The following is a 27,745-nucleotide window of genomic DNA, read 5'->3' as shown; positions in this document are numbered from 1 at the left end:
CCTCTAGCTTCTGGTGGTCGCTGGCGATCCTTGGTGTCTCGTGGCTTGCGCTGCACCACTCTCATCCCTGCCTCTGTCGTCACGTGGGCTTCTTCCAGATGCGTGTGTATCTGTGTCTTCCCGTGGCCTTCTCATAAAGAGACCAGTCATTGGATTTAGGGCCCACCCTAATCCAGTATAGCCTCATCTTAACTAATTACATCTGCGAAGACCCTGTTTCCAAAGAAACTCATGCTCTGATGTTCCAGGTAGGCATGAATTTTGGTGGGGGTGAGGGGACACCAATGCACTCCAGAAGGAATTGGACAAGATGACCTCATGTTCTCGCAGCTCTACTTGCCATGTGTATAAGATGTTCCTGTAAATAAAGTACGACAGGACTTCCCTGGTGGCGCAGTGGTTAAGAATCCGCCTGCCAATTCAGGGGACACGGGGAACGAGCCCTGGTCTGGGAAGATCCCACATGCTGCGGAGCAACTAAGCCCGTGTGCCACAGCTACTGAAGCCCGTGTGCCTAGAGCCCGTGCTCTGCAACAAGAGAAGCCACTGTAATGAAAAGCCCACGCACCACAACGAAGAGTAGCCCCTGCTCGCCGCGGCTAGCAAAAGCCCATGTGCAGCGACGAAGGCCCAACAAACCAAAAATAAATAATTAAATATATATTTTTAAAAAGTATAACAACAATGATTTACCATTAAATAACCATTTTAAAAATTAAGGTAACATTGTTTTACAGTATTATATGTTTCATGCACATACATTTTATTTCAACTTCTGTATATACTACAACATGCTCACTACCAAAAATTTATTTATTTATTTATTTATTATAAATGTATTTATTTATTTATTATTTATTTTTGGCTGCATTAGGTCTTCATTGCTGCGCACGGGCTTTCTCTAGTTGCAGCAAATGGGGGCTACTCTTCCTTGAGGTGCACAGGCTTCTCATTGCAGTGGCTTGTCTTGTTGCGGAGCATGGGCTCTAGGCATGCGGGCTCAGTAGTTGTGGCACACGGGCTTAGTTGCTCCACGGCGTGTGGGATCCTCCTGGACCAGGGCTCAAACCCATGTCCCCTGCATTAGCAGGCGGATTCTTAACCACTGCAGCACCAGGGAAGTCCCCACAACCAAAAATTTAGTTTCCAGCCATCACCATATAGTTGACCCCTTTTAACCATTTCACCCTCCCCCCACACCCCTTCCCCTCTGGGAACCACTACTCTGTTCTTTGTATCTACAGCATATCTTTTGAGCTTTCTCAATCTGGTGTTCTTTCACTATGCTCTGTTCTCGTGTATTTCGTGTCTCTGCCTCTGAAAATATTTAGTTTCTTTCTCTAACCTTCTTTCAAGTTCTCTGTGCCTCTCTCATCTCTCATCCTTTCTCTGCTTCCTCTCTCTACTTCTTTTTCTCCTCCAACTCATCTTTTCCTTTTCTCCCCCATCCCCAATCAACTGGCCATAATACAGAACTGAAGTTCATATTTCTCTTATATGGATAGATGAGTTTTCTATTCCCAGTTGTTTATTTTGAGAGCCAATGCATGGAATCTTTTCTCTCTCTTTAGGAAAAAACCAAAACACCTCCAAAAGCCTGCAAAGTTGTTTTCTGTCTATATCTGACCTTTGGTGGATTATTTTTCCAAGGATTTATTGGATTCACTAGGAAAAGTCCCCAGTCGCTGCCTTACTTCCTCCCAGTCCTGGGATGTGCTGGTTTTCCTGGAACCTCTTGGCACAGGAGGGTCTGGTTCTGTGCCAGAAATTATTCCATTAGTTTCTTGTACAACCAATGCTCTCCTCCTCAGGGCTTGGGTTGTTTGGGCCAGAATTTGCCAAGCAAGGAAACCTCCTGCTGTTGGGACTTTGAAGGAGCCCAGGACTGGGTCCTAGAAAAAGGAAAAAGAGTGGATTTTGGTGCCTTCCAAAGCGAGGGCAAACCTCAAGCCGGGATCTGACACCGTCTCGAGAAGCTCTGTCACACCACCAGCCATTCAATAAAAGTACGTATCTCTGAGCCAAGGTGAGTTTGGATTCCAGGTTGCTTCTCCAGCAGGTCAGTTTCAGAAGAACAAGGTGGCAGAAGAAGCTCTTTGAGGTCCTGATTATTTAGAAACAACATGGAAGAGTCAGACACACGGCAGGCAGGTGGTTATTCCACTGGGTTCCTGTGGCAGGGCCAGTCACTGAGGTGCAGTTTGTTATTAGCTTCCTCCGGGGTCCTTCAGCCCCTGCCACCCAGGCACAACTCTAGGAGGTCCAGCTGAGGCCCCCTGTGACCCCAACCCCAAGGAAAGTTGTACTTGGAAGGAGCAGAGGTGGAGCAGCAGGCAAAGGAGAGTCCCCCAAACTGGGGAGAGTGAGCTGCCCCTATGATAGAGGCAGCTCCCTCAGGGAAATGTCTCCCGGGTATCCAGGGACGCCAGACACTAGGCTTGGGACTTGCAGCCTCTGCTGAGATCACCTTACACCTCATGTGACACAGAGCCTGGGAAGCCACCTGTCCTCTAGGGACCCTGGGAGCCTGAATCACAAGGAGCTTGAGCAGTGACCACAACCAGACTCTCTTCCCTTCCCCCGTTTTCAAGGAGCCACATGATCCTTCCAGATTCTTATGCAACCCTAGGGAGAGAAGGGATTTGCCAATTGAGGCCAACATTAAATTTCCCAACAGGCTGGCAGAATGGCGGCCCAGGAACAGATTCTATTTCATTTAATGATAGTAATGTGATGTTTGTTTCACAGCCAAGTTTGACGTTGATCAGTCAGGCCTTCTGCGCAGTGCTTTGCGTTGTGCTCTTTGAGGCTGGTGTGCAGGACTTGAGAGCATAGCTGGTGAGTGAGCCTAGCCAGCCACTCTGTGGCCTCATCTTATTGGATATTTTTGCAAGAAGTACTTTTTCAGTACCTAAGGTGCAGATCCTGTGCTAGGTTCAGAGGATGCATCAGAGATGCAGACAAACGTGGTCTCTGGGGCTTGTGATACTTTGCTCATGTTTTTGGTCCTGCTTGTTTAGAGGGAAAGTTGCTAGAATGTCAGATGTTCACAGGAGTGAGCATCTGACACTCTTTCCAGTGTTAAAGGTCTATTCAGGGAGTGGATCCCCAGATCTGGAGAGCTTGGGAATCGTTGCAAAAGGTCTTCAAATGCATGGGGACATATTTTTATCAACCTGAAAATGCAGAAAAGACAAATAATGTCTTTCTTGTTCGTGTGGGAGTCTTTGCAATTTTTTTATGTTAAAGAAGAGTCTTTATACTTGAACAGGTTGAGACCCATTGGTTTACTGACAAATTCATCTCTGCATTTGTCAGAGTTCCAGTTGGTGTCTTGAGGTTATGTGACTGTCCAGCCCTTGGTCCAACGAGCAAACGTAAGTAGACAAGTGCATGAACACACACGCGTGCCTGTGATCACCCATATGCACACATACACGTGCACAGTGCACAGAGAACAAGGATGGCCCAGCCCTGCCCTTGAACGGATCCTGTGCCAAAACCAACACAGGTGCTTCTCTTTGTTTCATGGGAGGTGTTGGCATATGGGGATGTGATATTTAAACCAAAAAGTGAAAATCAAGGCAGCATGGCTCCAAACATATCACCTTTGCTTATCAGAGTTTATCCAACAAACGAGTGCCTGGTTTGTGCAAGGCTCTGCACGTTCCATGGCTGCGTGGAAGAAGCCAAGATAAGCAGATACCTCAAAGAAGCAGGACCCCACAAATAACCAACAGAGACTACAAGCCAGTTATAAGCCGACCCAGCCCTCAAAGATGGTGGCCCTCCCCACAAGGGTCTGCACACAGCTGGCTCGTTGGCAAACCCAATCCGATCTCTGCTTTCAAGATGGAAGCAACTCATCCATGTAGTTGCAACAGAGGAATCCAGGCCATTCAGGCAAAAGTCCAGGGTGTGATTAGAGTAAAATCCAGCCCCCAGAGGCTAACACCACTTGACACATTTCAGGTTCAAGCCCTGGGCCCTCTTATGGCCCAGGGTTGTCAGTGTGGCAGAACAAATGCCAGGTGGAGAAAGAATATTCCATGCGTGTGACACATCTGTGATGGGCAGAGGCAGAGATGGTGGGATTCAGTTGAAGACACAGTCACAATATGATTTCAATTTAAAAGTTTTCCAGACAGAAAAAAATGCCTTGAGAAATATCTTAAAGTATTTGATAAGAGATTAATATCCAGAATATATAGAGAACTCCAAAACTCAACAACAAAAAACCAGACAACCCAGTACTAAAATGGGCAAAGGATGTGAATAGATATTTCCGAAAAGGATATACAAATGACTGAGAAGCACATGAAATGATACTCAACATCACTAATCATTGGAGAAATTTGAATCAAAATCACAATGAGAGGGCTTCCCTGATGGCGCAGTGTTTGAGAGTCTGCCTGCCGATGCAGGGGACATGGGTTTGTGCCCCGGTCCGGGAAGATCCCTCATGCCGCGGAGCGGCTGGGCCCGTGAGCCATGGCCGCTGAGCCTGCGCATCCGGAGCCTGTGCTCCGCAACGGGAGAGGCCACAGCAGTGAGAGGCCCGTGTACTGCAAAAAAAAAAAAAAAAAAAAGTCACAATGAGATACCACTTCACACTCATTAGGATAACTACTATTCAAAAAACAGAAAAGAACAAAAGTTGATGAGGATGTGGAGAAACTGGAACTGTTGTGCACTGTTGATGGGAAACATAAAATGGTACAGCTGCTGTGGAAAACAGTATTGTGGTTTCTCAAAAAATTGAAATTAGAATTACCATACAGCCCAGCAATTTCACTTCTCAGTAGAGACCCAAAAGAATTGAAAGCAGAATTCAAAGAGATATTTGTACACCTTTATTCACAGCAGCATTGTTCACAATAACAAAAACATGGAAGCAACGACAGATGGATAACAGAATGTAGTATAGCCATACAGTGGAATATTTTTCAACCTTAAAAAGGAAGGAAGTGCTGACACCTGCTACCTTATGGATGATCCTTGAGGACATTATGCCAAGTGAAATAAGCCAGTCACAAAAGGACAAATATGATAGAATCCTACTTATACGAGGTGCTTATAGTAGTCAAAACCCTAGAGACAGAAAGTAGAAGGGTGGTTGCCGGGAGCTGGATGGCAAGGATTGGGGGTTATTGTTTAATGAATATAGAGTTTCAGTTTTGCAGGCTAAAAAGAGTTATGGAGATGGATGGTGGTGATGACTGATTGCACAACATTATGAATGTATTTAATACCACTGAACTATACTCTTAAAATGCTTAAGATGGTAAATTTTATGTTATGTGTATTTTACCATGGGGAAAATTTTTTTTTTAATGTTTATTTATTTGGCTGTGTTGGGTCTTAGTTGCGGCATGCGGGACCTTTCGTTGCAGCGCCAACTTCTCTCTAGTTGTGGCTTGAGGGCTTTAGAGCGTGCAGGCTTAGTTGCCCCAAGGTATGTGGGATCTTAGTTCCCCGACCAGGGATCAAACCCGCATCCCCTGCATTGGAAGGCGGATTCTTAACCACTGGACCACCAGGGAAGTCCCCCCAACCAAATTTTTTTTTTAATTGCACCAGGCAGAAAAAAAAATGCCTTGGGAAATCTTTTTTTTTTTTTCTAATGAAATATTTATAAATTGGTTGTGTAACATAAAACTCTCCCAATAAATACCTCTTGAGAAATTCATCAATTTTTATACAGATATCACACTAGCAATGAATAGGACAGTATCTCAGTTTTTTTGTCTTTAAACTCTCATAGTTGGAGACAGTTGAACGTATACATTTCATTTTGATAGGAAAATTACTCCATCCTTTACTTCACAGTCATCAAGGAACATATAAATACACAATGAACTTTGAAAAAGTATTTGCACAAAGACCAAGACATGCTCATTTGATCAATCCGGTCTCAGTGGAACAATCCACAGTATATAATGCAATGATGTACAAATATCAAAAGAGGAAGTACATTGCTGGAAAAGGAAAGATTCCAGCCACTCTTATCCACATACAGTATGACACTCATCACATTTCTTGTAGTTGTTTGTTTAGGTGCTTATCTCTGTCATTAGACTGTGAATTATTTTAAAGGGGAAATCTTTAAATAATTTTTAAAGGGGTCTATAAGAAAAAATGTATTATCATTTATTAAAATACATTGGCTAGTATTCACTCACAGGATATTCAGAGGTTTTGTAAAAGAACTGTGTTTTGAAAAAGCATCAGCAGAAAACAGAGCAATTGTCCCTACTTCATGGTGGAGGACAGCTTCCTGGTGGCCAGAGAGGTGAATTTGCTGGATGCCTTTTTTGGATACGGAATACACCCTAGCAAATACTTCATGCAACTTAAAGAAACAGAAGTGGCTTCCCCTCCTGTCCTCTCTGCCCTTGAGCTAGCTGGGCCTTGGGGGTGCCCTCTGGGGGAAAAGGATCCCATTTATAGTAGAAACTCAATAAATATCACCCCCCTCCCCCATTGAACATATGAAAGTCTAATCCATCAATTGCCTGTGGTTCAATGTTTACCTAAGATCTGAGACAGCAGATATTTGTAAAAGATATTCCTAGACATGTTTACCTATGCTTTCTCCTAGATTCTCTGGTTTTCATCCTTATTTTCTGGTAGAGCTATCAGAAAAGAACTCACTTGAACTTAAGAGCTATCACGTGATTTTATGTTACGCTCTTAGAATTCCCAGATAAAAGGAGCGCATTCTTCAGTGAGAACTTTGGGGGTTTTGGGGGAACGTTAGCCAATTGGGGGCCCACTGGATGTCACACAGAGTTCTCCTGTGCTTATACTCAATGCGTCCTGGAAGTGCGTTCCTGCTGAGTGCTCAGACTTTCTTAGCACAGACAACAAACACTACGCAGCCCCATGTGCTTCCCGTTTAACTCAGCTGCCAAAGAATTCAGAGCCAAATTCTGTACCCCATTAGCATAATTAACTACTGTCAAGGGCCTGTTAAAATCAACTCCCTCTTCCTTTAGATGATATCGCTTCCATCTTGATTCCTGACTGTTCCATTTTATATGAGTTTATATCATCTCGTTAGCTCTCCAGATCCTTTTTGGAAAAGGCCTAACACAAATAATAAGAATTAACACAGTAGCTTGAAATTTAACTGATAGTAAACAACAAAAACAAATGAAAAGAAAAAAAATTTAACTGATACAAACAAGTCCTGCTTTTAAATTATATTCATTTAGACGGACAGCACAATCTCCCTACAGTCTCACAGGGAGCACACGTAGGGAGTGTATGACCCTGGGCACTTCTTTATCTTGCCCAAAGAACTGAAGCTCATTTCTTCATCAACCAAATGAGGGGATTGGGCACTGTCATCTTGAAGGTCCCATTAAGGTGAACAAATATTTTCTTGTGAACCTACTATGTGCCAGACACAGTTCTAGGTGCTTGGGGTATATCGGTGAAGAAAATAGACTAAGATACCCACCCTTGTGGAACTTGGATTCTAGCAGGGAGAGACAGAAATAAGCAATTAATATAGTAAGTATATTATATGGTATGTGAGAAGGTGGTGAGGGCTATAGAGAAAGAATCGAGTAGGTTGAAGGGGAAAGGAAATCAGGGTGGGGACAGGGGGCAGTATTCAATAGGGTAGTCTGGGCAAATCTCATTAAGAAGTGAGGTTTGGGGAAAGACAAGGGAGCAGAGGGAGTTAACCAAGTAGAGGATATCTGGGGGAAGAGAGTGCAGGCAGAGAGAACAGCTAGTGCAAAGGCCCTGTGATACAGAAGCACGGAGGCCAAAGGGCTGGGTGGGGGGAGGGGATTAGCAGGAGGTGAGATCAGCTTCATTGCTGGTTCTGACAGAAAAAGAAAAGTTGCCTAATTGTAAATAGATATGTTTCTTCATATGCTTGTTCTAATCCTGCTCTTCCAAGTGTGTTCTCCAGACCAGCAGCATCACAATCAACCCACAGCTTATTAGAAAAGCAGAATCTTAGGACCTACCTCAGTCCCACCAAATCAGAATCCTGATGAACAATATCCCCGGGTGATTATGAATCATATATGGGAAGACACGCTTGAAAGGATACCACCTTTATAATATACAGGTATTTTATTTTATTTTTTATTGAAATATAATTGATTTACAATGTTGTATTAGTTTCAGGTGTACAGCAAAGTGATTCAGTTACATACAAACATATATATGTACATATATATACACATACATATTCTTTTTTAGATTCTTTTCCATTATAGGTTATTACAAGATATTGAGTACAGTTCCCTGTGCTCTACAATAGGTCCTTGTTGGTTATATATTATATATATAATAGTGTGTATATTTTAATCCCAAACTCCTAATTTATCCCTCTCCCCACTATACAGGCTTTTTTTTTTTTTTTTTGCGGTACGCGGGCCTCTCACTGTTGTGGCCTCTCCCGTTGCGGAGCACAGGCTCCGGACGCGCAGGCTCAGCGGCCATGGCTCACGGGCCCAGCCGCTCCGCGGCATGTGGGATCTTCCCGGACCGGGGTCCCCTGCATCGGCAGGCAGACTCTCAAACACTGCGCCACCAGGGAAGCCCCTATACAGGCATTTTAAACAGCATATGCTTTACCAAAGAAGAGCCTTCTTTGACTGAGACAATCCTTAAATTGCCCTTTCACAAGGGCTGTTGAAGGACAAGGGCTACCGAGAGTGCCACCTAGTGGTGGCATAAGAAAATGACATCTCTAAGACAAGGATCACGCGGAGATTGTGTAGTTTTTTGGTTTTCTTGGCCGCACCCCGAGATTTGTGGGATCTTAGTTCCCTGGCCAGGGATTGAACCCGCGCCCCCGGCAGTGGAAGTACAGAGTCCTAACCACTGGACCGTCAGGGAATTCCTGGAGATTGTGTAGTTTTAACACAATTAGTTGGACTTTTCAAGTATCCCCATGTCAGATAAAAGTAAAACAGGCTGAGGAACTGCTCTAGATTAAAGGATACTAAAGAGCCTGGACAACTGACTGCAACACGTGATCCTGGATTGGATCCCAGACCCTTTGAAAAAGAGCTGTTCAAGGACAATGCTGGGCCGCTTGGGAACATTTGAATGTGGAATGTATATAAGATACTAGGATAGTGTTAATGTTCAATTTCCCAAGTGTGATAATACACCATGGTTACGCAGGATGTTTTCTTAGTAAGGAATAAAGTGGCATGATGTCTGTACCTAAATTTCAAACAATTCAGCAAAAATTAAAATTAATACATAGAAAGAGAGAGAAAGAGAGAACAAGTGTGCAAAATGTTAACAACTAGTGAATCTAGGTGAAGAATCTACAAGTGTTCATTGTACTACTTCTTGTAACCTTTCTGAAGGTTTGAAATTTTTCAGAATTAAAAAAAAGAGGGGAGCGCAATCATCTGTGAATACATTTTAAGGCACAAGGAACTACTCCAGGAGACCTGGAACCAGTGGACCAAGTGGTAACAGCTGGGGTAAACTTGAACCTTCCCCGCCACAGTGGTTATCTCTGTTTCTCTGGCTGATTTCCCTAGAGAGATTAAAGACCAAACCTTTGAGCAGATGGAGAGCTGAAGTGATGGGGTCCCAAGGAGCAAAGGTGGGAAATCATCTCAGGCCTGGGTCTCCAGGCCTGGCTGTATCATGGGCTCCATTTCCCCTCTATTTCATTCTTTCATTCCATATTATTTTAAATTACAAATATGGTGCATATTTATTGTGGAAAAAATCCAAACAATATAGAAGGATAGAGAGTGAAATATGAAAACTCTTTTTTTTAAAATAAATTTATTTATTTTTTTCTGCGTCAGGTCTTTGTTGCAGCACGTGGGGTTTCTCTAGTTGCAGCGACCGGGGGCTACTCTTCGTTGCAGTGCGCGGGCTTCTCATTGCAGTGGACTCTCTCGTTGCAGAGCACAGGCTCTAGGCATGTGGGCTTCAGTAGTTGTGGCACATAAGCTCAGCAGTTGTGGCTCACAGGCTCTAGAGCGCAGGCTCAGCAGTTGTGGCTCAGCAGTTGTGGCGCAGGGGCTTAGTTGCTCCGCGACATGTGGGATCTTTCCGGACCAGGGATCGAACCCGTGTCCCCTGCACTGGCAGGCGGATTCTTAACCACTGCGCCGACACGGAAGTCCCTGAAAACTCTTCTTAAAACCATTTCCCTGCTCCCATGCACCCTGCCTAGAAATAACCAGGGTGAACAGTTCCTTCCAGGCTCCTTTCTGTTTAGTGATAATCCCTGTTTATGCACGTTCCATGAGGGACAAGGTTTGTTTGGTTTTGCCTATTTATCCATGGTGCCTGGCATATAATATTAAATGTTGGTTGACTAAATTGTTGTCTTTCACAGAAACGGGATCATTCTGAACATATTTTTCTTCTGCCTGCTATTCTCATTTAACGGTAGATATTTTCCCTCCGTCTATACAGGTTTGTCTTTTTCGCCTCATTATTTTTAATTGTTAACTGTTGCCTGGTGCACCAGCCTGGTATCCCATGATATGCAGGGGTCTTCACTTATTTAATCAGTTGCCCTTTAGTGGGCTTTTTTTCTCCATTGTAAACAGCTGGGAAAGCCCTTGCAAATAGCATCATGCACATGTGGGAGCATTCTCTAAGTAAGATTTCTAGCCTGAGAACTGCAGGTCAGAGGATATTTAATGTCTGAATGGCTATTGTCCTCCTTTGGCCTTGGTCATGGGCAGTTCCCTCCTCCTGGAAGCTTCTCGTTGCCTACTACACTGTAGATGGCGGAGACCCTCCTTGAGCATGGCCAAGGGAGCTGTGGCCTTTTCCATTCTCAGGCAGGAAGGAGCTGGCCCAGCAGGCATCTTCCTCTGGTGCAGGTGGGTCCAGACACTGAGAAACTCTGCCCTCACTTGTCAGAGTTGGATGGAGGCAGATAGGGAGAAAATGTGAGTGCCATTCTAGGGGGTGGGCAGCTAGCCAGGGGCACGGCTACCTGCACAGTGGGTATGAGCATCTCAGGTGCTGCTCCTTAGCTGAGGGGACCTGCTCCTTAGCTGAGACTCTGGGGAGGAAGAAACTAAACTCAAAGTCTACGTGCCTCAGCAAAAGAAAGAGACAGAGGCAGAGACACACACAGAGCGAGAGATTGAAGCTCCTCTAGGAAAACAAGCCGCATAAGCCCACAAAAACAAATGAAGTGATGGGTGTTCACAGCATTCGTTGGCAAAATTACCAAGCGTGCACAAAAAGAAAATAATGACTGTGCATTCCCAGGCTTGATTAAACAGTAATTATACTTCAAAAGCTCGTTAAATGTCCCTCTTAAAAAAACATCAAGCTAGGCGATTTTTCTTTCACATTTAATAGCAACTATTCTTGTATTCTTTCTTGTCCAAAGTGGCCATAATAATGGGGGCGTGGTGAGACAAGCACCCTCACAAGCTGCTGGTGGGAGAAGGGAGCAGCAAAATCTTTCTGAAGAATAACTCCTCCGAGAGCCTGAAACACCTTCCTGCCCTTTGGCTCAATCATTCTGTTTCTAGGAATTTCTCCTAAGGCAATCAATAGACCCATAGACAGATTTACATACAAAGATGTTCATTACAGCCTTGTTCATAGTACAAAATATTGGAATTCACCTAAGCAGTGACCCTTCATGAGGGATGCATTTTATTTTTTTTAATTTATTTTTTTGTTTGGCCACACCGTACGGCTTCAGGGATCATAGTTCCCCGACCAGGGATTGAACCCAGGTTCTCAGCAGGGAAAGCGTGTAGTCCTAACCACTGAACCACCAGGGAGTGTCCGAGGGATGCGTTTTAGAATCAACTGGAAGTTTTTTAAACGCGTGTGCATGCACACACGCTGGTACACACACACACACTGGGGCAGAATCTGGGTGGCCCAGCTGTGGTTTGAGTGCCTCTGTTTTTAACTAGCTCACGCAGGTCATTCTTATGCTAATGCAAATTTGAGATTCATTCACCCTGATCCCTCTAGGATTATGGGTATTTCTTCTTTAAATATATACCATATATACATGTGTCTTTTTTCAAATCTCACAGTGGGCATGAATTACTTTTATAACTAGAAAAATATATTAAGAAAAGAGACTAGAGGACAGCTAAGGAAGTTCAACTGACAAACACCTATTGTGTACCAGGCCTTGTGCGTGGTGTTAATTCTGAAATAAAACAAGCGCAGTCTGCCCTTCGAGAAACTCACAGCCCTCCGCAGGGGATGAGCCATGGGAAGACAAATATTATCTGGAAAGACGTGTTGTAGTAGAGGTAAGTGCTAGGGCTGGTGCAACCCAGGGAGTAATTAGCTCTGGTTAGAAGCCTTAGGAAACCACTTCCGGAGAAGGAGACATTTTGGCCAGTCCTTGAGGCACATGGAGGGAGGGAAGGAGGGAAACAGCACTGCAGGCTCAGGGAGGGAACAGCTTGTGCAAAGGCACAGAGGCACGAACACCCTGGCTCGTCTGAGGAAATGTGAGCATCGAGGTGTGGCTGGAGCGGAAGGTTGACACAAGGTGAAGAGGAGACACTGGAGAGGCAGGTGGGCCCAGCCCAGGAGCTTGTGGGACCTGGGCTGGAAGGCCAGTGGTTCCCAGACGGTGTGCCGAGGAACACCAGTCCTCCTTCTGACTGACGGATGCTCAGTGCAAAGGTGTTCCAGGGCAAAATGACTTCGGAAAACTCTAGGTTAAAGTGGGGTTTTTTTTGTTTCTGTTTTTCCTTTTTTTTTTAAATTGCAGGACACACCAAAACCTTTACTAATATACAAAGATGCCAGGGATTCTCCAAGACTGGTCAGCATAGATAGCATGTCCCAAATTTATTTAACACAGACCGGCCACCTCTCCCCTCCACACACACTTTATTGCTGTTGTTGTTTTAAAGAAAACTTATTCTATCTTATACAGTGACATCCCCAGGGCGTAGTTTGGGGAACTCAGCTGTAGTCAGTAGGAAGCCCAGGAGAGAAAGCAGTGACATGGGAAGAGCTCAAACTTAGGAGTCCCCAGACCTGGGCTCAAATCCCAGTTCCACTGTATACCAGCTTAGTGATCTCGACCAAGTTACAGAAGCAAATTACCTCATTAGTAAGGTGGGACTAATAACAACTACCTTGTGGGCTTTGGGAGTTGAATGAAAGGACACCGGCCATGTGGTAGATGCCCCGATAGGTTCTGAGTAATTGACAGTCATCATGAAAATCTTTTCATCTTTGTTTCAGAAAGATCCCTTAGCGGCTGGCTTGGAGGGTGCTTAGCCAAGTTCAGGCCTGGAGGCAAGGGACTAATAAACATGCCCTGTGGCTGCGACAGGCAGGAAGTCACAGGACTGGGTGACTAGATGCAGCGAGAAGGGGACTATTGAGGGAATCCCTGGGTCTGGGGGTGCATGGGGCATTTAACCAGAAGAGAAAGTCCAGGCAGAGCAGCATTTTTGGGAAGGAAAATAATAAATTGTTTCTAACCCAGACTCTTCCGCGTGATTTAAAACTGGCTCTAAAAGCTACTCCTTGATGTATTTTTTTTTTAGAATTGTAGACACAGTGATTACTCCTGGTTTCAAATTGCGTTTCACGTTGTTTCTTCTTTGCCAGACTCAGAGGGTTTCTGTTATGTCTTTTCCCCAGCTTATAATGACAAAAGAAGGAAGAATAAATTTTAAGTGGGAAAATTAGTTGCTCAGCTCTCGCCTGAAAATTACCACGTATGCGTGTGTCTCGGTGCTGTGTCTCGGTGCTGTCACAGAAGAAAGATTCTGTAGTCCCACAGGCGTGGGGTGGGAGTGGGAGAGGAAACGCTGCCTTTTGGATGGATACCAGTGGCACTTAGATGTTTCTGCACTGGGAGACAGCAGCACGTCCCCTTATGAAACTATGTGTTCACCACGAATCCGCCGCTGATTATAAAGAGCAAATGGTAATAAGAGGACCATGCCAGACCTCTTGCTTAGGGTAAATCTGACCCTTGTGACCTTTCAGGAAGACAGGTCAAGGCGGCACCGTTTTGTAGATGAGGATGCTGATGCTTAGGGAGGTTAAGTCCCTTGCCTGAGGTCACGCAGCTTAATTAGGGCACTTCTGAGATTCCAGCTCAGGTCCTTCTGCTTCCAAAGTGCAAACTCCACGATCCCATTTCCATATGTCTCTGGAGGATGCAAATAAAATGCTTCGCACAGCACCTGGCACATAGCAGGCACGCAGTCAATGTTAGCTGCTCTTCCTAAAACTCAGAGCAGGGTGGCTGCCAGTGGTAAAATCTGAGAGCTGCTGTGAGGACCCCAGTCCCAAAGGTGATAGTAGCACATGTTTGTGCTGAACGTTCTCATCGGCATTTCCCTTAAGCTTCACAGCATTGGCAGCAGGAGGGAAACTTCCTCCTCTATGTCAGTTTGGGAGTTTTACAGGCAAGGAAACCAAAGACTGGGACTTGCCTGGGATCACACAGTAAGGAGGGTAGAATGGGACGTGGACTCAGATCTCCTGACTCTAGCATTCCCTCGCTTGTGGCCCCATCACTCCAGGGTTGGTGACTTTAAGTCTCTGTCTATTCTGTCTTCATAACACCTTCTCTGCATATCAAATCTCCCTCTGCTTCTATCTTATAAAGACACTTCTGATTGCCTTTAGGGCCCACCCAGATAAAACAGGATAACCTCCCCATCTCAAGATCCTTAACTTCTTCACATCTGCAAGGGTATTTTTTTGCATATAAGGAACATCCACAGGTCCATGGATTCAACTGTATATATCTTCTGGGGTCATTTCTCAGCACTTCCCAATAGCTAAATAAATTCATTTATTTGCTAACTATCCTCCAAGGCAGTGAGGATTGAGAGCTGGGAGAATAGTGTCCTGACAGAGAAAAAGAAGAAGAAAGAGGGAGATGGGGCTGAGGTCTGGGTTGGGCTCAGGCAGCCCCTCTGAGTTTTGGGAGTGCTGAATGAGCAGTAGGACTCTCACTGGATGCCCTCGGGGAGGGGTCAGCAAACCATAAACCACCAGCTGGCTGCTGTTTTTATAAATAAAGTTTTATTGGAACACAGACATGCCCATGTGTTACATACCGTCTGTGATTGCTTTCGAGCGCTGTTGAATAGGCAGAGTTGAGTAGCTGCAACAGAAACCATATGGCTGGGGTGGGAGGATTGGGAGACTGAAATTAACACATATTCATTATTGATACTATGAATAAAATAGACAACTGATGGGAACATACTGTATGGCACAGGAAACTCTACCTAATGCACTGGGGTAACCTAAATGGGAGGGAAATCCAAAAGGGAGGGGATGTCTGTATACATATGGCTGATTTATTTTGTTGTGCAGTGCAGTGGAGGCTAACACAACATTTTAAAGCAACCAAACTCCAATAAAAATTAAAAAAAATATAAACCATATGGCTCACAAGCCTAAAATGTGTACTGTCTGTCCTTTAATGAAAAAGTTTCCCAATCCCTGCACTAGGGAAGTAGGAGAAGCAAGGTGATGAACCTGGAATTAATACCATCCAGTGTATTTCCACCCCCTGCCCCCCACCCCCACCCCCCAGCCCAGGCATTGTAATATTTTTCATCTCTATGTCAGTTTGGATCTTTTATCGTGTTTTCCATATCTCTACTAAACATGTTCAGTCTTTCCTCTACCTTCTTGAATATAGGTATATAATAGCTGTTATAATAGCTGTTTTAATGTTCTTGTCTACAAATGTATTATCTGTGTCATTTTGTGGTCTATTTCTATTGATTGATTTTTCTCCTCATTATGGATCATATGTTTTTCATCTTTGCATGGCTGAAAATCTTTGATTGGATGTCAGACTGTGACTTTACCAGTTACCAATTTGTTCCTTCTCAGCTTTAAATCTATTTTTCATCACCTGCCCAGAGATAGTTTAGCTGGACCCGGTAAGCATTTCTCCTTTGCAGCTGGAGCAGTGTTAAGCTTTGTCAGTAGGGGACACTGGAGGGACACTGGCAGTCAAGGGGCTTCTCTTCCTCATTCCAATGCATTACTTCCTCTGGCTTCTTGCTCTTATCCCAGGGCTGCCGGGGCGCGTGGGGGACATCCAGGGGCACTCACCCCCATCAGATTTTAGCAGCCTCCCGTTGACAGCTTCCCATCAGGAGCTCCCTCAAAGGCGAATTCTCAGTGAATCTCACAGGTCCCCACAGTGATTTTCCATCTTCACCTGCACCCCAGTGGGAGGATTCCTGTTTGTCAATCCCAACCCCAATCCCACGGTTCTCTGCCCACCACACTGACCCACCTGCACCCCAGAAGGTAGTTTCCTTCTTGTGCAGCAACCACGGACCAGCTCTGGCCCCGGCAACCCAGTGAACTTCACTGTGGACTGGGCTGCAACCATATCTCCTCCAATGAAGTTTGAATTCCAGTTTTAGTAGATCGTCCCCTCAGTTCTAGGGTATTCTTTGGAGTTCTCTTTACCTATTTATAGTTAGTCCCCTGTTATCGTTAACAGTTCTTTACGTTAAACATCCCCTGCTCCAGTTACTATGTGGTTTCTCGCCCCTGATTGGACCCTGAATGTTAGACAGACATTGTGAATTTTCCCTTGCTGGGGGCTGGATACATCTATGTTCCTACAGGTATTTTTGAGCTTTGCTCTGGAATACAGTTAAGTTGCTTGGGAACAGTTGGATCCTTTCAAGCCTAGCTATTAAGCTTTGTCAGGCAGGACCGCAACAGTGTTTAATCTTCCCCACTGTTGAGGGGGAATAAACAAAAACACCATGAATCGCAAGGTTCTCCACTCTCAATAGAGGGCTCACTTCCTTTGGGTCTCATTTCTCAAGGACCACTGTCCTCTGCTGCCTGATGTCCAACGTCTTGACAACCATCGTTTCGTATACTTTGTCCAGTTTTTAAGTTGTTTCAGGCTGGTCCCTGTTATTCTGTCTTGGTCAGACATGGGAGTCAAATCCCCTAATTTAAAAAATATTCACTTATTCAACACGTGCACCAGCCATCTGGGTGCACTGACGAACAAAACAAATGGAAACTTCTGCCCTCCTAGAGCTTACGTTCTACGGCAACTGACTAAGAGCATTTCTAATGCTGTGTGAGCCCGGCAGAATGAGTTCTCTCCGTGGACCACTAGACTGTGAATCCTCCTGAGTTCTCCCTGCCCCCAAGTTGTCTTGAACTGCAGCTCTGTCCTCTTTCCTCCCTGCCTTCTCCACTCCCAGTGCCCCCTATTCCACAGGTGATCTCTCTTTTTCTTTCCCAAGATGCTTCATAGAACTCTTCAAACCACCTTACCTGGGCATGCCTGTGGAAAGCGGCTGGATGGTGCCTCCAAAGCCTGGAAAGTGTAATTTATGTTCTTAATTACATCTTTCTGGCATCACGGGAGGAGTTTTCTCCCTTCCTCTCTCCACAGCATTGCACTTGCTCTTTAGTAGATAGATTGAGATCAAACCTGGCCCCTTGCAAGGTCACAGATAACCAGCATTTGCCAGCTAAAAGTCAAGGTCTTATTTATAGACCCTGTTACATACTTACCAGCCCCCCCTACTTCCCTGCCAAGTTTATCTTTTATTATTCTACTTTAAATTGGGAAGATAGCCAACACCACATCCTTCTTTGTCTGCCTTATTGCCCAGCGGCATGGACTGGGTAATGACCATAGATATATATTTAATAACAGCTTGATTGAGGTATAATTCACATATGATAAAATTGCATCCCTTTAAAGTACACCACTCAGTGATTTTCAGTATATTCACAGAGTTGTGCAATGATCACCACAATTAATTTTGGAACAGTTTTATCCTTTCCCCACCCCCCAAAGAAACCCTCATACCCGTTGGCAGTCACTCCCTCTTTCCCCTAACTCCCCTGGCCCTAGGAAAATACTAACCTACCTTCTCTCTCTATGCATTTGTCTATTCTGGACAATTCATGTAAATGAGATAAGACAATATGTAGTCCTCTGTGCCTGGCTTCCTTCACTTAGCATCATGTTTCCAAGGATCACCCTCTTGGAACGTGGATCAGTACTTCGTTCTTTTTTATTGCCAAATAATATTCCATTGTAATGACATACTACCCTTGTTTTATCCACTCATCAGTGGATGGACATTTGGGCTGTTGCCTCTTTTTGGCTGTTACGAGTAATGTTGCTATAAACATTCATATGCATGTTTTTGGCTGGTGGACATAAATATTTATCATCAATTTCTCCCAGCCTTTTGGATGAGGGTGTGCCTGAGACAAAGTCAGTGAAGGTGGCCACAAAGCCTGTCCATTTGCTGATGTCACACTGGTGGATCCTTCAAGGAGAGGAAGACAGGAGAGCTGGCTGCTTCGGAGGACCTTCAGCCTGATCAACGAGCTGCGGACTTTGTGCCAGGCACTGAGGTGTGTGCTGGGGTTGTAACCTCCCCCCTCCTTCTCAACACTCCTTTATTAGCACCTACTCTCTGCCAGACTGTGAGGTCCCCTGAGGGTCTTAGCCTAGTTGGAGAGGCAGAGCCTGAATTCATGACAGTAAGTGCCCTGGTGACTAACAGTTCCTGTCCTGGAACTACTGTAGCCCAGGAGAGGGGCGCCCAGCCCAGTGCCGCGCCATCAGGGAAAGTCTCTTGGAGGAGGTGACTTTTGTTCTTCCCACATTATACTATATACATTTCTAAACATACAGAAGCCTTCCATGCTCGTCACCCGGGTTTAACGACTGTTGACATCTTGCCAGGATTTTTTCCAATTTTTTTCTGAGTGCTTTTAAAGTAAATTTCAGACATTCTGGCAGTTCACCTCTATATACTTCAATGCACATTTTAAAATGAGGACACTTTCCTGTGCACAATACCCTTATCACATCAAATATGACATAATAGGGACTTCCCTGGTGGCGCAGTGGTTATGAATCCACCTACCAATGCAGGGGACACGGGTTCGAGCCCTGCTCCGGGAAGATCCCCCACATGCTGTGGAGCAACTAAGCCCGTGCGCCACAACTACTGAGCCTGCGCTCTGGAGCCCGTGTGCCACAACTGCTGAAGCTTACGCACCTAGAGCCGGTGCTCCGCCACAAGAGAAGCCACTGCAATGAGAAGCCCGTGCACCGCAACAAAGAGTAGCCCCCGCTCGCCGCAACTAGAAAAAGCCCGCGCACAGCAACGAAGACCCAACGCAGCCAAAAAAAAAAAAAGACATAATATTTCTTTAGTATTATTAATACCCAGTTCATATTCAAATTTTCCTCATTATTTTGAAAACAGGGAATTCCCTGGCAGTCGGGTGGTTAGGACTTGGCGCTCCCACTGCAGGGGGCCTGGGTTCAATCCCTGGTCAGGGAACTAAGATCCCACAAGCTGCGCGGTGCGGCAAAAAGAACCCAAAACGTTATTTACAGTTGCTTTGTTTAAAAGAGGATCTAATTAGGGTGGGGATCCCCCTTAATCTGTGACATGAAGGGAGGGTGAGAAGGCTCTGTGGGCAGAGGCAGATCCCAGGCAAAGCCTAGGGGGAGTCTGACATGTGTAGAGTGTAGGGCAGGGAAGAAAGGGACTGCTGGTTCTTGGGGTGGGTAATCCCCCAAAGCTGACGTCCTGCTGTGCCCTCAGGGCAGGAAGGCCTTGAGAGCTTCCTTCAGCCAGGTGATAAGTCAGTCCATCCGTCTGCTGTTTGGAAACTTCCCCCTGATGACTGATTCCTCTCCTGTCACTTCTTCCCAAGACGGGAGACCATCCTTCCTCAGGCACCTGAGGTGGTGGTACTTCCTGGCTGAGTGACAGCCTGGGAGGCTGCTCTCACTGCCCCAGGGCCCCATAGTCCAACCCCCTCAAGCCCAGGATGGGCGGCTGTGGCACCGCTGGGTGAATCTACCTGGTTCTGATTGCCGGGTTGATCATCAGAGAAGGAAATAGTTGTCGTCTCTGTTCTGAGCCCTGTCCTTTGAGAACAGCTCCTGATGTGAGCTGGGAAGTGACATTTAGAAGTCAGACCCCATTCCTCTGTCTGAGATGTTGCTTCCTTCTCTGTGGTGGAGTTTCCAATGGAAGCCACTCTTCAGCCTGAGCCTTGCTGGCCTTGAGTTCACATGACAAAACCTATGACCCCTCTTGCTTGTGCCAGAAGAGCATTTAAACTCAGACAGCAGAGATGGACGGGGTGGAGGCAGGGGGTGGCTGGCCGTCCAGGACCAGCCCCAGCACAGCACTGTGAAGCCGAGGTGTCGGGGTGCGGAGTGGGCAGGGGTCTTCCTAACTCATCAGTAGAGCATCTTTTCAGGCAGTGATTAGTTCAGGCCTTACCTGTCCAGAAACGTCTTTAGCCACTTACTTCATCAAGCTCACTGATCAAGCCCTCAAGAGTCAGATAAAGAATTAAGGAGGCCAGTTATATTCATCACCTACTTATTCATTCATTCAGTTCATGTTTATTGACACATTCTCTTTGCCAGGCATTGTTCTGGGGGCTGGGCATCCAGTGGTGAAAGACACAAAGTTCCCACCCTTGCAGCGTTGATGTCCAGCAAATTCACTTGCAGTTTTTTTTGGGGGGGTGTGGTGTGCGGGCCTCTCACTGCTGTGGCCTCTCCTGTTGCGGTGCACAGGCTTTGGATGCGCAGGCTCAGCGGCCGTGGCTCACGGGCCCAGCCGCTCCGCAGCATGTGGGATCTTCCCGGACCGGGGCATGAACCCGTGTCCCCTGCATCGGCAGGCGGACTCTCAACCACTGCGCCACCAGGGAAGCCCTCACTTGCAGTTTAATTGGCTTCAATCAAGAAATAGAACAGCCAGAGCACTGAGCACCCATGTCAGCTGACCATCGTGGATAGGGTCAAAACAATGATGTGGTCCATGGACCTTAATGACCAATTTTGGTCCCTGGACCGCTAGAAACTTCTTGAGGTTCTGCAGCAGTGCCCACTTCAGAAAACCCTGTTCTGTATCATCACATACTGGCCACAAGGCTTTGAGACATAACCGCTGTCACCACAATTGGCCTGGTTTGTTCCTAAAACCCCTCAACCCCCACTATGCATCCTTCCTCAGGGAGCATCGCTTCTATAGGTGATGCAGCTAATCCCAGTTCCGGGTGTTCCACCTGGATTCACTCTGGGAGGGTACGTAGGGGATTGGTTTGAACCTGGTATTTTAACTACACCTCATAGGTTCTTTTTCAAGATTTAAAGATTGTATCTTTTTAAAAGTATTATTATTTATTTATTTATACATTTATTTATTTATTTTTGGCTGCGTTGGGTCTGTTGTTGCACGCGGGCTTTCTCTAGTTGCGGTGAGCGGGGCTACTCTGTTGCAGTGTGTGGCCTCCTCATAGCGGTGGCTTGTCTTTGTTGCAGAGCACAGGCTCTAGGCACGCAGTCTTCAATAGTTGTGGCACACGGGGGCTCATTACTTGTGGCTCGTGAGCTCTAGAGCACAGGCTCAGTAGTTGTGGTGCACGTGCTTAGTTGCTCTGCAGCAATGTGGGATCTTCCCGGACCAGGGCTTGGACCCGTGTCCCCTGCATTAGCAGGCGAATTCTTAACCACTGCGACACAAGGAAAGCCCTATTTTATTTTATCTTATTTTATTTTATCTTACTTTCAGCTGCCCCGCAAGGCATGCGGGATCTTAGTTCCCCGACCAGGGATTGAACCATCCCTGCACCCCCTGCAGTGGAAGAGCAGAGTCTTAACCACTGGACCACCAGGAAAGTCCCTCACCCATCATTTTAAATCTAAAAAGCAAAATGTTCTGTGTTATGGACACGGGTGTTTTTGGAGACTGTCCCCTGGGGGGGGTCATGTTATCAAAAGGAAATAGTTATACCTCTTCTCACTTTGCACTCACACCCCTCTGTGGTTTTACTCAATCCCTTCTGCCCTCCTGCCCTCCCTGCTCTCACTCCTGTGGGGTGGCACCTTCTATCCACCCTCCTGCGTTCCTTCTCCAGGACAGACAGGACTCACCCGGCCAGTGCTCCCAGCAGCCAGGTTTGGGCTTGTCACACGGCACTCGGTTTGGGCAGCTGGTCCCCATGCAGGTAAACTCAAATGAGGAGATTGAGGAAAGACTGGGAACAGCACGGTGCCCCAGCCATAGGTCTTGTTTTCTCAGTCTTCAAGAGTCCTTAACATATGGAATCAAAAAAATAAAAAAACAAAAGCCAAACTCAGAGATACAGAGAACAGATTGGTGGTTGCCAGAGGTAAAGGTAGGGGTGGGTGAAATGGGTGAAGGGGTCAGAGGCACAAACTTCTAGTTGTAAAATACCTAAGTCCCAGGGATGTAATGTACAACACGGTGACTGTAGTTCATAATACTGTATTGTACATTTGAAAGTTACTAAGAGAATAGATTTTTTTTTTTTTTTTTGCGGCACGCGGGCCTCTCACTGTTGTGGCCTCTCCCGTCGCGGAGCACAGGCTCCGGACGCGCAGGCTCAGCGGCCATGGCTCACGGGCCCAGCCGCTCCGCGGCACGTGGGATCTTCCCAGACCGGGGCACGAACCCGTGTCCCCTGCATTGGCAGGCGGACAAGAGAATAGATCTTAAAAGTTCTCATCACAGGAAGAAAAAATTTTCTAATAATGTGTGGTGATGGATGTTAACTAGACTTATTGTGGTGATCGTTTTGCGATATATACAAATATAGAATCGTTATGTTGTACACCTGAAACTAATATGTTATATGTCAATTATATCTAGATTTTAAATAAAGCAAGATGGGAATTCCCTGGCAGTCCAGTGGTTAGGACTCTGCACTCCCACTGCTGAGGGCCCAGGTTCAATCCCTGGTTGGGAAACTAAGATCCCACAAGCTGCGAGGCGCAGCCAAAAGAAAAAAAAGGCAAGAAAAAAAATAATGAAATAGGTGCTTAGTAAATGTCAGATGTCTTCAGCTTTCACTATATGAGTAATTAGAAATATAAATTTTATTAAAAACCCTGGATATTCTTTTTTTTTAAGTCTTTAAGAAAAAGCAAAATTTAGCACTCCCTCTCCCCTTTTCCCCCCACTGACTTGGCCATAGAAACAGGAACTTCTAGCTATCCTTATATATTGCAAGTGATTTAGGAAATAAAATCTTTTAAGGCAGGCGGAGTGCACTCCGTTAAACAAATAGCAAGACTGCAGAATTTTATTAAGTTCAGTAGACGTTAGATGTAGTCTTTGCAGCCACCACCCTGCCCCCCATCATATATAGGAAGGATTTTTGTACTTTTCTCCAGGCTTTGGAAACTCCATCCTAAGTATCCAGACTAGAGGGTTTCCACCTCTTTTTTTTTTTTTTTTCCTGGTGCTGCTCTGTTCTTGCGATGGGACTTGTTACTTCGAAACTTCTGAGGCAGAGAAGGAAATGAGGTTGCCACACCACCGTGGAGCGAGACAAGAACTCCAGCTCATCCTGACGGCTTCTAGTCTAAAAATATCCCAACTTGGCAGGCAGGAACTTTCTTCCTTCTTTCCTTCTGGTAGCAAGGCTGGAGGCAGAATTCTTTCTGAATTCTGCTGAATAGAGCACGTGTCTGTAAGAGCCAAGTGCAGAGAAGAGCTGAGAGCTGTTTCCCCGGGTCCAGGGAGGACCCTTCACTGTCTCTTACTGGACGTCACTCCTTCAGCAACGAGTGTTTACCGAGGGCCTGTGATGGGCCTGGTCTTGCAGAAGGAGGGAGAGACAAGATCCCAATCCAGCCCTCCTAGAGCTCACCGTCCAGGGGCAGAGGAGATGCTAATAATTACTTGAATCCCCCTTTGGATAAGTGTCGCAAAGGAGTTACTCAGGACCAGAGGGATCTAGGCCACTCTGATTTACAACCCAAGGCCAAAGGAAATGGGTTTCCAAGGTGACAGGACTCGATTTCATCTTTAGAGAAGGAAGAGTCTGGGGAATTCCGTGGCAGACCAGTGGTTAGGACTTCAAGCTTTCACTGCCGAGGGTGCGGGTTTGATCCCTGGTCAGAGAACTAAGATCTTGCAAGCTATGTGGTACAGCCAAATAAAATAAAATAAAAAAAAAAAGAAAGAAAGAAAAGGAAGAGTCTGGTAAAAGTGAAGAGGTTTGAGAAGAAGGAGGTGGATGTTGATGAAAAAAGTTGGGATTTATCTTCAAAAAGGGAGAAAAGGCAAGGAGGTTCCATGTTGTTCCCTGGGCACTCTGTCAGCATAAACGTTAACCAGAATTATAGCAGATACATGAATGCTATAGCCAAGCTCTTGAAAAGGTCACTGAGATATCATCACAGCTTCAGGGGAGCCTTGAGTGATACCAGCTAGACCTGGCTGTCACATTCACGGATTGCTGCCACCGTTGACACCACCCCCTGGAACTCCATCCACACGTGAGGGCCAAATCTTCTTATCAGGCATTTTATTTTGGGTTAATCAACTTTCCTCCATTGCCCAAACAACATTGTAACAGCAGTAATGGAAACTGAGATAGGGGTTGGGAGGGGGTGAACACAGCAATCCTATCACTCTCCTGTATCAAAATGTTAAGTTTGGGACATCCCTGGTGGAGCAGTGGTTAAGAATCTGCCTGCCAATGCAGGGGACCTGGGTTCAAGCCCTGGTCCAGGAAGATCCCACATGCTGTGGAGCAACTAAGCCCATGCGCCACAACTGCTGAGCCTGCATGCCGCAACTACTGAAGCCCACACACCTAGAGCCCGTGCTCCACAAGAGAAGCCACCACAATGAGAAGCCCATGCACCGCAACGAAGAGTAGCCCCTGCTCGCCGCAACTAGATAAAGCCCGCGCACAGCAATGAAGACCCAACACAGCCAAAAATAAATAAATTAATTAAAAAAGAAAAAAAAATGTTAGGTTTTCCATTTCCAGCTCTGTGTAAAAGATGAAGAGAACAGGCTTATGGAGACATTGTTTGGTGACATCCCACGGCCTGCCCTGGCCAGCTCCCCACTATGACATTTCCCGGCACCCATGGACACATCGAGGTCCTGCCTGAAGTCTGATCTGTTGGACAAGAAACAGGCCATCAGAAACGCGTGCAGTAACGAAGACCCACCACAGCCAAAAATAAAATAGATAAATTAATTAATTATAAAAAAAAGAGTGGATATATGTATATGTATAACTGATTCACTTTGTGAGTAACACTGTGTTACTTTCTGCATGTTATAAATCAACTATACTCCAATAAAAATAATAATAAAAAAAACAATGAATTATCTGGGATTTCATCCTTTCCAGCTCACATCCAATCCAACTTCTCAAGAGTTCTCCTCTTCCTCTCCCAGCATCCTCTTTAAGCTGCTCCCCCAGTGTCTTCCACTTCCACTGCTCCCCTGAAACTGCTCTTGTCAAATCATTGATGACGTCCACTCTGCCAAGCCCAGGAGTCATTCCTCTGACCTACTTGACCCTTACTTAACCCTTTTCAAAGCATCTATTGACCACTTCCCTACTCATCCAATCCTCGTTCCCTTAGTCTGGTCTCTCATATTCCCTTGAAGCCATGGTGGGATGGAGACAGCAAGCTTTGCCAACCAGGTCACATATTTCTTTATTTTTCAATTAATTAATTTATTTATTTATTTATTTTTCGCTGCATTGGGTCTTCATTGTTGGGTCTTCGTTGCTGCGCCTGGGCTTTCTCTAGTTGCGGTGTGCGGGGGCTTCTCTTCATTGTGGTGCGTGGGCTTCTCATTGCGGTGGCTTCTCTTGTTACAGAGCTTGAGCTCTAGGCACGTGGGCTTCAGTAGTTGTGGCACATGGGCTCAGTAGTTGTGGCTCATGGGCTTAGTTGCTCCACAGTACGTGGGATCTTCCCAGACCAGGGCTCGAACTCATGTCCCCTGCATTGGCAGGCGATTCTTAACCACTGCGCCACCAGGGAAGCCCCCTCCACTCTTTTTTAGATTCTTTTTCTATATAGGTCAGTACAGAGTATTGATTTCCCCGTACTATACAGTAGGTCCTTATTAGTTACCTATTTTATATATAGTCGTGTGTATATGTTAGTCCCAATCTCCCAATTTATCCCTCCCCCTGCCCCAACTCATTGTTCTGGATGTTCTTGACTCCAGCAAGTGACTGGGTGGGCCATGGTGCCATTGACTATGATGGGGGTGGGCGGAGACCAAGAGCTCCTTTTGAGGACTTTTTTTTTTTTTTTTTACATCTTTATTGGAGTATAATTGCTTTACAATGGTGTGTTAGTTTCTGCTTTATAACAAAGTGAATCAGTTATACATATACATAGGTTCCCATATCTCCCCCCTCTTGCGTCTCCCTCCCTCCCACCCTCCCTATCCCACCCCTCTATGTGGTCACAAAGCACCGAGATGATCTCCCTGTGCTACGCGGCTGCTCCCCACTAGCTATGTGTTTTACGTTTGGTAGTGGATATATGTCCCTGCCTTTTGAGGACTTTTAACGTGGGATGATGATCGGGCATTCACGAGAGACCAAGCAGGCAGTTGGGTAAGGCTGGAGAAGAGCGAGAGCCCTGCGTTTTCTCCTCTTCTCTGAAATGTACGAAGACTATAGCATGAGCTGGGCCTGGGGATGTGACGTTCACCGTAACTTGCACAAAGCAGAGGAACGCGTTCGGCCCTGGACAGCAAGCTCCTGAGTTTTGTGCACCTTTCCGAGCTCCAGGAGACAGTAGACGTTCAATCAGTGTTTTCCATCTGGATGGATGAATAACATCATGGTCCCTCCCAGTCTCCAGAAACTGGGTGACTTTCTAAAGCCCGGGACAGATGCCTTCACAACTTAATGAGAGGCCTGACTAATTATAACGATGATGCCAATGATAGAGGGATGACTTATAGTCAGGAAGGGGCAATTGCTCTTCTGAATAATTATTTAAATTGGTCACACTGTGATTGCTCAGAGGGCCGTGAGAGTCAAGGTAGGAGTAGGAGGGTGGGATAGGTGATTGGAAAAATGGGAGGGAGGCAATGCCAATTCCACCAGTAAGCAGGGTTTGTTTTGGACCTCAGGCTAACTTCTTGATTTCTCCAGCCCTTTTAATTTTTTATTTTTTTTATGGCAGTGATAGAGATCTACCACCCCAAATAGCTGTAAGCACTGCTAATGAAATCACGGAGGCTCTGTGGCAAACCAGGGAACCTAGTAAACCAGAAGTTGAGTGCTAGTTCTCAAAAGCAGAGACTTGGTGTCTATTTGAGGGGACTTAGTGGGGCCCTGGATACCGTGAAAGAGGTCAGTCATTTTCTAGCCCAAGGCAATGGTAGGACTTGGCCTTTGAGGAAGGGTCAATGGAAAGTGATGTCCGTGTTTGCTCCATTCTTTGCCAGTGTGCTCCAGGGACCTGATAGGAGAGTTTCCAGTTTCCTCTGGCTGAATTGAGCCGGTGCTGCCTGTAAGGTGAAGGGCCTGTGCTAATCTCTTCTTGGCAAGTTATACAGCCCCATGATTGAAATCACCAGGAGAGCATCGTGAGTGCCCGGGGTATGTGTGCCACAGAAAGAAAGGAGGAGGAGCCAGCGTGGGGGTGACGGACAGCGATGCCACTGACACTGGAGTCTTCCTATGAGAGTAAAGTGAGGCTGTGCGGCAGGCAGCCAGGTGAGCAGCCACAGAACAACAGAGAGGTAGCGACTCGCAATGGGTAAGGTGTGGAATGGCCTGACCTCTGTGATTTTATAGAAGAGGCAATGGAAGCCCAACAAGGGTTGTCCGTGTCTTCCCCAGACATTTCTCAAGAGCCGGTTACGTGCCAGAGGCTGGGCCAGTGTTTTGGTTACATATTGCTGCACAGGACATCACCCCAAAACCCAGAGGCTTAGAACAACAGTCA

At 45.9% G+C, this 27,745-nt stretch overlaps 1 long non-coding RNA gene across 1 annotated transcript; it reads left to right on the top strand.

Annotated features, from left to right (window-relative positions):
- Window positions 1–882: 882 nt before the first annotated feature.
- Window positions 883–27,513, top strand: LOC137211601 (uncharacterized). The gene is made up of 5 exons (XR_010937151.1): window positions 883–2,006; window positions 3,319–3,377; window positions 7,916–8,089; window positions 18,188–18,360; window positions 27,243–27,513. It is a non-coding gene; the product is annotated as an uncharacterized lncRNA (long non-coding RNA).
- Window positions 27,514–27,745: the final 232 nt, after the last annotated feature.

The sequence above is a fragment of the Pseudorca crassidens genome, chromosome 19 (genome assembly GCF_039906515.1).
Source record: "Pseudorca crassidens isolate mPseCra1 chromosome 19, mPseCra1.hap1, whole genome shotgun sequence".
NCBI classification, from domain to species: Eukaryota; Metazoa; Chordata; class Mammalia; order Artiodactyla; family Delphinidae; genus Pseudorca; species Pseudorca crassidens.
The sequence above is the reverse complement of the archived record's forward strand: the minus strand, read 5'-3'. Positions and strand labels throughout refer to the sequence as shown.